Below are 12,902 nucleotides of genomic sequence, written 5' to 3' on the forward strand. Positions count from 1 at the left end.
GCCAGTCTGGAGCCATTGTGGGCCGTTGTAGTTGGGCAGTGTCAGTAGTCAGCCCACATGCCTGTCCTTAGCCCAATTTTTGGAGCTTTGTTTGCACTGAACTGCTGAGTCTTCTTGCATTGTCCTCTTCCTGCATTGTCCTCTGAGAGGCTTTCCTTGGTGGGTGGGGCCAGCAGTCACACCAGATGCCTGCTCCCAGTCATTTTGCTGGGGTTGCAGACACATTGATCAGCAGGGCACTCTCTCTGCACTGCCAGTTATAAGGTTTGGCTACTGGAACTGCTAGTGTACTAGTGTGTGTGGTTATAGTCCCCTCTTCCCAGGGCAGGAATGACTTGGAGTGGTGCTGGTGTCTGCTGGGGCTGCTTACAGGATGAGATGTGCAAGGAGCCACTTTGAAGAGATTCCTGCCAAGTAGGGCAGGTTGGATGAAAAGGATCTGCAGAAGAATGCAGGGTTAGGGTATGTTGTGTTAGCAAGTTATGTTTAACAGCATTCCCACTAGTTCCAACAGGTGTCTGGCTCTCTAGGTTTGGGGGGTGGAGAAATGGCAAGCACCAGCTCTTTTGTTCTTGGAGAAGTCTCCTAAAAATCCCTGCCCCTTCAGCACATGTGGAAGCTAATACTTTAACAAGCTGCATGTTTACACAGAATCTTTGCCTTTCACTTCATCAAAGTAAAACTTATGTAAACAAATAAATATAGCTGAGACAAGGTGTTTTAATAAGATTCCAGGCTAGTAAGTAACTTGTTAGCACTAATATATGCTTATGAGTCATACTTGAAAAGTAAATCCTTTTCTATCTAGAAATGGCAGTCAAGAACACCAGTGTAAATTTGAAGTGCTAGGATGCTGATTAACTGAAAGCCAGGTATCAGAGGGAGTTGACTGAATTTGTAATTTAGTGTCTATGTGTTGCATGCTTAGCAGTCAAAAATAATTATTTTTATTTGCCTGAGATCACTAACAGAAAATGACTGGTACATGGTAAAGCACTAAACACATGTAAGATATCTTTATGATTAAAATTGTCAGTCTTTTAATTTTTTTCATTCATTTTACATTTTAGTCATCATTCTCTCGATTTAGCTTTTCAGACCAATAATTCTGTTTGCCTGAAGAGTAGTATTACTAATTCCTTGGGGGCAGGAAAAAAAAAACCCAAAAAACAAAAAAACAAAAACCACAGACCCTACAGTAACCATTACGATTAAAGGAGACAGCTTAACCAAAACAGAAGAAAATACCGCCGTACTACAAACTACTGTAACAAAATACCATATTCTGGGTGACTTCAGCAACAAACATTTCCTTCTCATAGTTCTGGAAGTGGGGAAATCCAAGATTAAGGTACTGGCAGATTCCCATGTCTGGTGAGAACCCACTTCCTGGTTTACAGATAGCCACCTTCTTATGTCCTCATATGTGCTTTCTTTGGTGTGTACACTCAGAGAGAGAAAGCTCGCTCTCTGGTCTCCAAGAGCACTAACCCCACCATGAGGGCCTTGCCCTCATGACCTCATCTAAGCCTAATTAACTCCCAAAGGCCTTTCCTCTAAATACCATTACACTGGGGACTGGGACTTCAACATATGAATATTGAGGGGACACAAACATTCAGTCCTTAGCAAACACACACTCTGTGACGTTGGGAACATACAAGATCCTGGAAAAAAACAGTCTCACTCCTGAATATCACCTGGAGGTTTAACCATTTCAAAAGTTTTCTTCGGGGCACGTGGGTGGCTCAGTTCGTTAAGCGTCTGCCTTCGGCTTAGGTCGTGATCCCAGCGTCCTGGGATTGAGCCCCACATCAGGCTCCCCGCTCAGCAAGGAGCCTGCTTCTCCCTCTCCCTCTGCCTGCCTGCCTGCCTGTCTGCCTACTTGTGATCTCTCTCTCTCTGCGTCAAATAAATAAATAAAATCTTAAAAAAAGAAAAAAAAAGTTTGCTTCAAAGCCTGCTCTTCCTCCTGATAGGTTGTTAGCTAATGATTTGTTCCAGGGTATTAAGAACAGCTAACACTTACCTTGGGTCAGGAACTGTTCTAATCCCTTTACGTATGATAGCTAACTTGATTTATATTTAGCACTAGTAGTACACTATGCATTAGGCAGTATTATTATCTTCACATTCAACAGGTGACTGGCAGAGCTGAGATTTACATCCAGGCAGTCTGGTAGCAATAGAGTTTTAACCACTATTCTGGTCATTGAAGTCTTCCCTTACCCTCACCTGTTACCAGATCCTGTCATTTTACTTCTTCCCCTGTATTCCCACTGATCTCAGTAACTCCCTTGGGTCATTATATGAGCTTCCTGCCAGGTGAGAGACTAAATATACAAACAGAAAATAGCCAGACCATAGGTAAAGACAGAACGCTGACTCACAGCCTGCAACAGTCAATCCAGAAAAGCAACCCATGATCTTCAGTAACCAGCCCAGGAAGATGGTCTACTATCTGCAAGTCAGACTTGTAGGGAGTCAAAACATTATCTCTAGCAGCAGTCCGGGAAGCCCAACAATAACTTCTCTAACAATTGGCCCAAAACAGCCAAGACTTGATTAATAACTGAAAGTTTCCCTAATTTGGGGGGACTTAGAACCAACCAGAGAAAGCCAAATATGCACCCTCTACCCAGTCACACAGGATGCCCCACTTCCAGTTAGCCCACCTACAGCTTCCCCATGCCAATAGCCTCCAATAAGGGTATAAGTGAAGCCCTCCCTTTCTTTTCACTATAAAGCTTTCCCACTCTTCTACCTGCCTTTGTGTCTGCAAAGAGTGATGGCTGACTCTCTTGCTAGAGCAAGCTCTGAATAAATAGCCATTGCCTGTTCTTTTTTGGTTGGTCTTTGTTTATCTCACATTGACCTGTGTGCCTCCATACGTTCCCTCTCTAGCATAGAGATAGTCCAGCATAGTATTTCAGGAAGAGAAAGCAGCACAGCAGTCTGCACAGGGATGATGGAATCTGAGCTGTGCTTTGCAGGTAAGCAGGATTTAAAAAGCTGGGGAGGGGGCGCCTGCCTGAGTGGCTCAGTCGTTTGAGCATCTGCCTTCGGCTCAGGTCATGATCCCAGGATCCTGGGGCTCCGCCCCCCCGTCGTTGGGCTCCCTGCTCCGCGGGGAGCCTGCTTCTCCCTCTCCCTCTACTTGCGGCTCTGCCTACTTGTGCTCTCTCTCTTTGTCTCTGTCAAATAAATAAATAAATAAACAAATAAATAAAATCTTTAAAAAAAAAAAACTGGGTAGGAGGCTGGGATGACCACACAGACAGAATGGTATGTGCGGAGGCTAAAATCTTCTATGTGCCCTTAGTCTTCCAAACCCCTTCCTCACTGGGAAAGAAAGCTGGGCTAAGTGTATAATCTACTTTACACATTTCCAGCCAGCTTACTGGTTACAGAATTGTTGTAAAATAATGTATTGTCACAGGCAAGAAACATGGTAATTGAAGGGATTTAATACCTACAATTAAATTTGCTTTCATTAACATCTCATAGATTCCTGTAGTACGGATAAAGGAACCCATACTTATGCCAGCAGGGAGCAATACTAGGTTCCTGAGGAAAGATTACAGAACCAATATAATAAGAAACCATCCTAAAATAAAGATTTTGCTGTAGATCTTGTCAGCCTATCTGTTTTCTACAAGTCCCAACAGCCAAGAAACAACAATGTACCTGCGTATACAGAATGCAAAACCACTTGGAATTACACTGGGTGAGCCATGAGCAATTTAAACGGATTGGACTTTGTAAATGCATGTAGATCAATAGCAAATCATTTCATTGCAATTACTTCCACAGTTGCTTCTAAGATTTTAACTGTCAGTACAAACAGCTGAAAGGCTTTGAATTCCAAGCAACACCTTTGCATCCTCAAATAGTTACAACCTGCCCACAGGTGATTTTTAAAGGAGGAAAAAATGTATTTATCTTTTCTCTGTTAATTGTCAAGAAAACATGAATTGGGATAGTAAAGCTCCCACTTGATGGAAATGAAGACATTGCTAAACAAGTACTGTCAGCCTAGAGTGATGTTTACAAGGCCACAGTCCCTCCATGAGGGGAGAACACTTAGCACAAGAGTCTTCTGTTCATGTACATGTCCCGACTCCATCCCACTGCATGGCACAGTGTAAATGCTCAGGAAATATTTACTGAATCAAGGGATTTCTCTGATCTCTCTAAGAGCAGAGCCAGGTTATGGGCCTGAACCAACTGTCCTTCCTTACTCATGCTCTGGACGATCCTTTAACCTCCTTTTCCTATACACTGTACATTCTTGGAGAGTGGCAGTTTCCCTCCTCTCAAGCCCTTTGACTTCTATACTAGTTCACACCCTCCAGGAATTCTAATGACAGTTAACGTGGAAGGGCATATTAGTTTCAGACACTAAACTAATCCCCTTCTAGACATTTGCTGGTTTAATCATCACAAAAGCTCTATCAGTAGGTGCTGTTACTATACCGACTTTAAAGATGAGGAAACCAAGGTTTAGCTTGGAGGCCAGCTCATCCATGGTCCCACAACCCTGATGGCAGAGCTGGGTTTCAGGCCCAGTCTGTCTCAGGAAGCCTGAACTCTTAAGGGTGATGGATGGCCTATTGCTCTGACTCTCTCTTGCCTGGACCATTGCCAGAACTTGCAAATTTGTTTCCTTATTTCTTTACCAGGCTTTCCTCTTCAATCTATTCCCCACCTCACTGCCAGAAAAATTACTTCTAAGCCTATATCTAATCATGAACCTTGCTTAACACCTCTCAGTAGCTCCCCAATGTCTTGGAACAAATTTCGAATTCCTTTGTGAGGCCTTCAGAATACAGCGTGACCTAGTCATCTCCCTATTTTTCTAACCTCATCTCTGACCTCTCTAGATCTCCATCCTCCACCGTAATTTGCCTGGAGTTATCTTATTGTTTTATTTCAGACATGCCTTCCTAGCAGAAGCTTTCCTTATTCTGCTACTCAGCCCAGACTGGGGTAGATGCCCATATCCCTGTAATACATCATCATGCTTCCCATACACTATTAAAAAATATTTATGTATCTGTACTGTCCACCCAGCCTGTGATAGATTAGGTTGTTCCCAATTCTTCACTACTTTCCTGTAATAAAATCATGCACCTGACTCTGCTGTGTAGCTTTTAGTGCCTCCCATAGAAGCAGAGTCTACAGCCCTGCCCCATTGACTTGGGGCTTAGCTATGTGACCCGCTTTTGTCAATGGATTCTGCTCATTGGGGGAGATTTCCCCTTGCCACCATGTTCCAAGGTAAACCCTGAGTGGGAGTCCTGCACCTATGCTTGACTGTTGTCTTGCTCCCTCCCACCAAGTAAACACATTATTAAATTAATTTAAAAGGAGTCCATTAGACTGAAGTAGCTCTAATGCTCTGGTGGCCTAAATAAGCAAACCAAAACCTAAGCCTGTAAATTACTTAAAATTAAAACACTGAAACCTGGGGCACCTGGGTGGCTCAGTCAGTTATGAGTCTACCTGTTGATTTCGGCTGAGGTCCTGATCTCAGGGTTGTCTGATCGAACCCTGCCTCCGGCTCCTCACTGGGTGTAGAGCCTGCTTAAGATTTAAGATTCTCTCTCCCTCTCCCTCTGCCTCTCCCCACCCCACACCCTCACACACTCTCTCTCTAAACAAAAAAAGAAAAAAAACCTGAAACCTAAGGAAAACTAATTACAAATAGGAACTAGGCTTTAAGCTAGCACCAAACAATTTCCTTTCATTATTTCTGCATCTTCTCTGTATAAGTCTTTCCCCTAGCTCTTGTTGGTAGAGTTCTGATGACTTTCAGTTTGGCTCTGCCTAATTTAGGTCAATTTTTGCTCAAATAAACCTAAAAATTGTTTAATATGCCTCATTTTATCTTTTAACACCATCCATGAACGAATGTCAGTTTTTTGTCCTTTCATTTTTTTTTTAAAGATTTTTATTTATTTATTTGACAGAGAGACATAGCAAGAGAGGGAACACAAGCAGGGGGAGCGGGAGAGGGAGAAGCAGGCTTCCCGCGGAGCAGGGAGCCTGATGTGGGGCTCGATCCCAGGACCCTGGGACCATGACCTGAGCCGAAGGCAGACGTTTAATGACTGAGCCACCCAGGCTCCCCAGTTTTTTGTCCTTTCTTAATGGTGGTTGTGAGAGAGCTCCTATGTGACCAGAGATATGAGCCCAGGGAAAAGTTGAGTTTCAGTGCACTTATGACAAGGGCTGTAGTTAACCACTCAGGGACTCTGACACTAGGATGGCCCTTCTGAGTCTTCACCCTGAGGTGAGGGGGGCCTACATGAATCCATCCTTGTATGCAGGCTGTCCAGGGGCGGGGCATGACTTTAGGCAAGGGAACTTTTTCATCTATGGGCAATTCATAGAGGGGCTGACCACTGCAGTCAGGAGCATCCCCATAAGCTGGAGTAGAATTTAGCGATTCATCACTTACATATAACACCCAATGCTCATCACAACAAATGCCCTCTTTAAAACCCATCACCCCCACCCACCTCTCCTCCAACAACCCTGTTTGTTCTCTATAGTAAAGAGTCTGTTTCTTGTTTTGCCTCTTTTTTTTTTTATATGTTCACCTGTTTTGTTTCTTAAATTCCACATATGAGTGAAATCATATGCTATTTCTCTTTCTCTGACTGACTTGTTTAGCTTAGCATAATACTCTGTAGCTCCATATACCTCGTTGCTAATGACAAGAATTCATTCTTTTTTATGGATGAGTAATATTCCATTGTGTATATATACCACATCTTCTTTATCCAATCATCGGTTGATGGACATTCCAGCCCTTTCCATAAGTTGGCTATTGTTGATAATGCTGCAATAAACATCAGGGTGCATGTATCCCTTCAAATCAGTATTTTTGTATCCTTTGAGTAAATACCTAGTACTGCAATTGCTGGATTGTAGGGTAGTCCTATTTTTAACTTTTTGAGGAACCTCCCTACTGTTTTCCAGAGTGACTGCACCTGTTTCCATTCCCACCAACAGTGTAAGAGGGTTCCCCTTTCTCTGCATCTTCGCCACCACCTCTCGTTTTCTGTGTTGTTAATTTTAGCCATTCTGACTGGTGTGGGGTGGTATCTCATTGGGGCTTTGGTTTATACTTCCCTGATGATGAGGGATGTTGAACATCTTTTCATGTGTCTGTTGGCCATTTATATGTCTTCTTTGGAAAAATGTCTATTCATGTCTTCTGCCCATTTTTTAACTGAATTATTTGTTTTTTGTACATTCCGTTTTATAAGTTCTTTATATATTTTGGATACTAGCCCTTTATCAGATAAGACATTTGCAAATATATTCTCCCATTCTGTGGGTTGCCTTTTAGTTTTGTTGATGGTTTCCTTCACTGTACAGAAGCTTTTTATTTTGTTGGAGTCCCAATAGTTTATTTTTGCTTTTTTTTCCCTTGCCTCAGAAGACATATCTAGTAAGAAGTGCTAGGGCCGAGGTCAGAGAGGTTACTGTCTGTGTTCTCCTCTAGGATTTTAATGGTTTTCTGTCTCACTTTTAGTTCTTTCATCCATTTTGAATTTATTTTTGTGTATGGTGTAAGAAAGTGGTCCAGTTTCATTCTTCTGCATGTTGCTGTCCAATTTTCCCAACACCATTTGTTGAAGAGGCCATCTTTTCCCCATTGGATATTCTTTCCTGCTTTGTTGAAGATTATTTGACCACAGAGTTGCAGGTCCATTTCTGGGTTTTGTATTCTGTTCCATTGATCTATGTGTCTGTTTTTGTGCCAGTACCATACTGTCTTGATCACCACAGCTTTGTTATACAACTTGAAGTCCAGAATTGTGATGCCTCCAGCTTTGCTTTTCTTTTTCAAGATCACTTTGGCTATTCTGGGTCTTTTGTGGTTCCATACAAATTTTAGGATTGTTTGTTCTAGTTCTGTGAAAAATGCTGGTAGTATTTTGATAGGGATTGCATTACATGTGTAGATTGCTTTGGGTACTATAGACATTTTTACAGTATTTGTTCTTCCAACCCATGAGCATAGAATGTTTTTCCATTTCTTTGTGTCATCTTCAATTTCTTTCATCAGTGTTCTATAATTTTCAGGGTACAGATCTTTTACCTTTTTGGTAGGTTTATTCCTAGGTATCTTACGGGTTTTGGTGCTATTATAAATGGGATTGATTCCTTGATTTCTTTCTGCTGCTTCATTATTGGTATATAGAAATGCAACAGATTTCTATACATCGATTTTGTATCCTGTGACTTTAATGAATTCATGTATCAGTTCTAGGAATTTTTTGATGGAGTCTTTCAGGTTTTCTACATAGAGTCTTATGTCATCTGCAAATAGTGCAAGTTTGACTTCTTTCCTGCCGATCTGGATGCCTTTTATTTCTTTTTGTTGTCCAATTGCTGAGGACTTCCATTACTATGTTAAATAACAATAGTGAGAGTGGACATCCCTGTCTTGTTCCTGACCATAGAGGAAAAGCTCTCAGTGTTTCCCCGTTGAGGATTATATTAGCTGTGGGTCTTTCATATATGGCCTTTATGATGTTGAGCTATGTTTCCTCTATCCCTACTTTGTTGAGAGTTTTTATCAAGAATGCATGCTGTACTTTGTCAAATGCTTTTTTTGCATCTGTGGAGAGGATCATATGATTCTTATCCATTCTTTTATTAAGTGGTATGGCACGTTGATTGACTTGCAAATATTGAACCACCATGCCCAGGAATAAATCCCACATGATCCTGGTAAATAATTCTTTTAATGTACTGTTGGATTTACTTTACTATTATCTTGTTGAGAATTTTTTCATCCATGTTCATCCATGTTCATACAGGATATTGGCTTGTAATTCTCCTTTTTAGTGAGGTCTTTGTCTGATTTTGGAATCAAGCTAATTGCTGGCCTCATAGAATGAGTTTGGAACTTTTCCTTCCATTTCTATTTTTGGGAAGAGTTTGAGAAGAAGTATTAACTCCTCTTTAAATGTCTAGTAGAATTCCCCTGGGAAGCCATCTGGCCCTGGGATTTGTTTGTTGGGAGATTTTTGATTACTCATTCAATTTCTTTGTTGTTTATGGGTCTATTCAAATTTTCTATTTTTTCCTGTTTCAGTTTTGGTAGTTCATATGTTTCTAGGAATTTATCTATTTCTTCTGGGTTGCTCAATTTATTGGCATATGATTTTTCATAATATTCTCATATAATTGTGTTTCTGTAGTGTTGGTTGTGATCTCTCCTCTTCCATTCTTGATTTTATTTATTTGGGTCCTTCCTCTTTTTGGTCAGTCTGGCTAGGGGGTTATCAATTTTATTAATTCTTTCAAAGAAACAACTTCTAGTTTCATTGATCCACTCTACTGGTTTTTTGTTTGTTTGTTTCTATATCATTTATTTCTGCTCTAATGTTTATTATTTCCCTTCTGCTGCTGGCTTTAGGCTTTGTTTACTGTTCTTTTTCTAGCTCCTTTATGTGTAAGGTTAGGTTGTGTATTTAAGATTTGTCTTACTTCTTGAGGTAGGTCTGTATTGCTATCTACTTCCCTCTTATGACCACTTTTGCTGCAACCCAAAGATTTTGGACTGTCCTGTTTTCATTTTTATTTGTTTCCATGTATTTTTTTATTTTTATTTTCTTTAAAGATTTTATTTATTTATCTGACAGAGAGAGACAACACAAGCAGGGGGAGTGGGAGAGGGAGAAGCAGACTTTCCGCCGAGCAGGGAGCCCAATGCGGGGCTCAATCCCAGGACCCAGAGATCATGACCTGAGCTGAAGGCCGGCGCCTAACAACTGAGACGCCCAGGCACCCTCCGTGTATTTTTTTAATTTCTTCTTTAATTTCCTGTTTGACCCATTCATTCTTTGGTAGGATGTTCTTTAATCTCCATGTATTTGTGGTCTCTCCAAATTTTTTCTTGTGGCTGACCTCAAGTTTCATGGCATTGTGGTTGGAAAATATGTATGGTATGATTTCAGTCTTTTTGTATTTGTTGAGGCCTGATTGGTGACCCAGTATGTGATCTATTCTGGAGAATGTTCCATGTGCACACGAAAAGAATGTGTATTCTGCTGATTTAGGATGAAATGCTCTGAATATATCTGTTAAGTCCATCTGGTCCAGTGTGCCATTCAAAGCCATTATTTCCTTGTTGATTTTCTGCTTAGATGATCTGCCCATTGCTGTAAGTGGGGTGTTAAAGTCTTCTACTATTATTGTATTATTACCAATGAGTTTCTTTATGTTTGTTATTAATTGACTTATATATTTGGGTGCCCCCAAGTTGGAGGCATAAATATTTACAATTGTTAGATATTCTTGTTGGATAGACCCCTTTATTATGATAGGTCTGCTGGTAACCTTATTTGTCTTCCCTTGCTAGTTAGGGATTTCTTTTTCCTTGCTGCTCTTAGGATTTTTTCCTCATTTCTGTATTTTGCGATTTTTACTACAATATGCCTTGGTGTTAGCCTGCTTTTTTAATTTTGATGGGAATTCTCTGTGCTTCCTGGGTTTGGATATCTGTTTCTTTCCCCAGACTGGGGAAGTTTTCAGCTATAATTTGATCAAGTAAACCCTCTGCCCCTTTTTCCCTCTCTTTTTCTGGGACTCCTTTGCTACAAATATGCTTTATAGAGTTGCTGAGTTCCCCAAGTCTAAATTTGTGATCCAGTATTTTTCTTTCCCTCTTCTTTTCAGCTTCATTATTTTCCATAATTCTAGCTTTTATATTACTGATTCATTCCTCTGCTTCTTCCATCTGTGTGGTCATTACATCCAGTTGGTTTTGCATCTCAGTTATAGCGTTTTTTATTTCAGCCTGACTAGATTTTAGGTCTTTTATCTCTGTGGTAAATGACTCCCTGGTGTTTCCTCTGCTTTTCTCAAGCCCAGCTAGTATCCTTATGATTGTTTTAAATTCTGGGTCAGGCATATTACTTAGATCTGTTTCAATTAGATCCCTGACCATGACTTTTTCTTGTTCTTTCTTTTGTGATGAATTGCTCTGACTTGGCATTTTGTCTAGGTGTGTCTTCTACTCTGTGTTATGAAAGCCTGTTATGTTTCCTGCTCCTGAGAGTAATGACTATTAAGATGAAGTCCTATACTGTCCAGGGCCTTGTGCTTCAGGAAGTGTTTCTGGTATATGCCATGTGCACTCTGCTGTTGTGTTTTGGCGGCTCTTTCCCTCAAGTCAGTCCTCTGCAGAGTTTCTCCTTGCCTGCAATGGAGAGTGTTTGGACCTTGTCCAGTGTGTGGCAAATTTTAACTAGGTGTGCTTTGGTCTGCCTGTTAAAATAAGTCTGATCCTATTTCCACTAGAGCTGAAGCTTCATGGCATTTTATGGTTAGTAGACTCGGTGTATGTCGGCGGGGGTGGGGGGGGTGTTTGTGCTGGTCTTCTGGCGGAGGATCTTGTCGCTGCTCTGCCTCTCAGACACCCCTCCCCCAGTGAAAAAGCACCTGCAGAGTGCAGGGGGATAGGGCTTGGTATAAGTGGCTCAAGCCTGCACTGGGTGCTGTGTTGCTTACTGAAGTCCCTTCATGCTGGTGGGTGGATAAAAATGGCACCAGCCCTCTCTCTCCTCCTTGGAGAGGGGAGTTCATGCCTGCCACTATCCAGGAAGCCCTCACAGAAGAGTGTACAATCTCCCTTCATGTGTCCCAAGCATCCCTCCGATCGCTGCCTTCACCCTGTCTGTGTCTGGGCTGTCTGCCCACCCAGCAGCACGCTTAATGAGTTTCAAAACTCCAAGTTTTAGGGACCTAGTGCAGCACAGACCCATGCTGATCCTTTGGGGGAGGGTCTTGCTATGCTGGGGCTGGTGCCATTTTGTCCCAGAAGGGAAGTCACATGAACATGCAGGAGCTTGGAGTTTAGAATAAAACACAGCAAAAAGCCAGCATCCAGGTTAACTGCCCTCAGCAGGTGTCTTTGACCCTATGCTAATGAGTGGGGTAGCGCAATGGTGACCACTGGCTCTTTGGTCCCCTGAGAGGCAGTGCCACCTCTCCCAAATACACTCCAAGAAGGGGAACTGTCTCTTCCAGTGCGACCCAGGGGATCCTTACACCATACTATCTGCTCCCAGACCTCTGCCCTCCTTTCCCACAGGAGCACTGCTACGCCCCCTGGGCTCCACGCAAGCCACAGTGCAGATTTCTGTAACTTCAGTCTTTGTGTTTTGCTGGCCATAAAAGCTCACAATAATCAGCCCCTCTTGTTTTCCCAGCCAGTGGTTTGGGGGAAGTGTTTTTCTTATGCGATCCCATGTGTGCTACTCTCTCTCTCTCTTTCTCTCACCTCCTACCTTCCACAATGTGGCCTCTTTTCACCCTCTAGTTGTGCAGTTTGTTCTTTCAATCCACAGATCGATTTCTTGGGTGTTTGGAATGATTTGATATTTATCTAGCTATGTTCAAAGAAGAGGCGAGCATAGGGTCCCTCTACTATTCTGTCATCTTAACTCTTCAATGATTTGCTGACTAATTAATTAACATGGAAAAAGCGGCTGCCCTGTTTGCTTTCCTGGGTGGCCATGGGGATAGCATATGTGATATTACCATAACAAAGAAGCCCAGGTACCCCATCTATTATCCCCAGAGCCATAGGTATAGTCCTTATATACCTTGGTGTTGCTCCAGAGATGGAAACTGAGTTGCTTAAGCATCAGTCTGGCTGAAGTCTGAGGGAGTGTACAAACTGAATAATCCATTTCCCCCAACATGAGAGTGTTAGTGCTATTTGTCTGGCGGATTACCTCTACCTTCCTCTTGGGCAGTCCCTAGAATCCTGCTATTTTTCTCCAGGCCTACTGTCAGAGCCTCTGCAGGCTCCTTGGGAAGACCCTCTCCATTCTCACTGAGCTGTTCCTGGCTGACTTCTGACTCTGGGG

This window comes from Zalophus californianus, chromosome 3 (genome assembly GCF_009762305.2).
Source record: "Zalophus californianus isolate mZalCal1 chromosome 3, mZalCal1.pri.v2, whole genome shotgun sequence".
NCBI lineage: Eukaryota > Metazoa > Chordata > Mammalia > Carnivora > Otariidae > Zalophus > Zalophus californianus.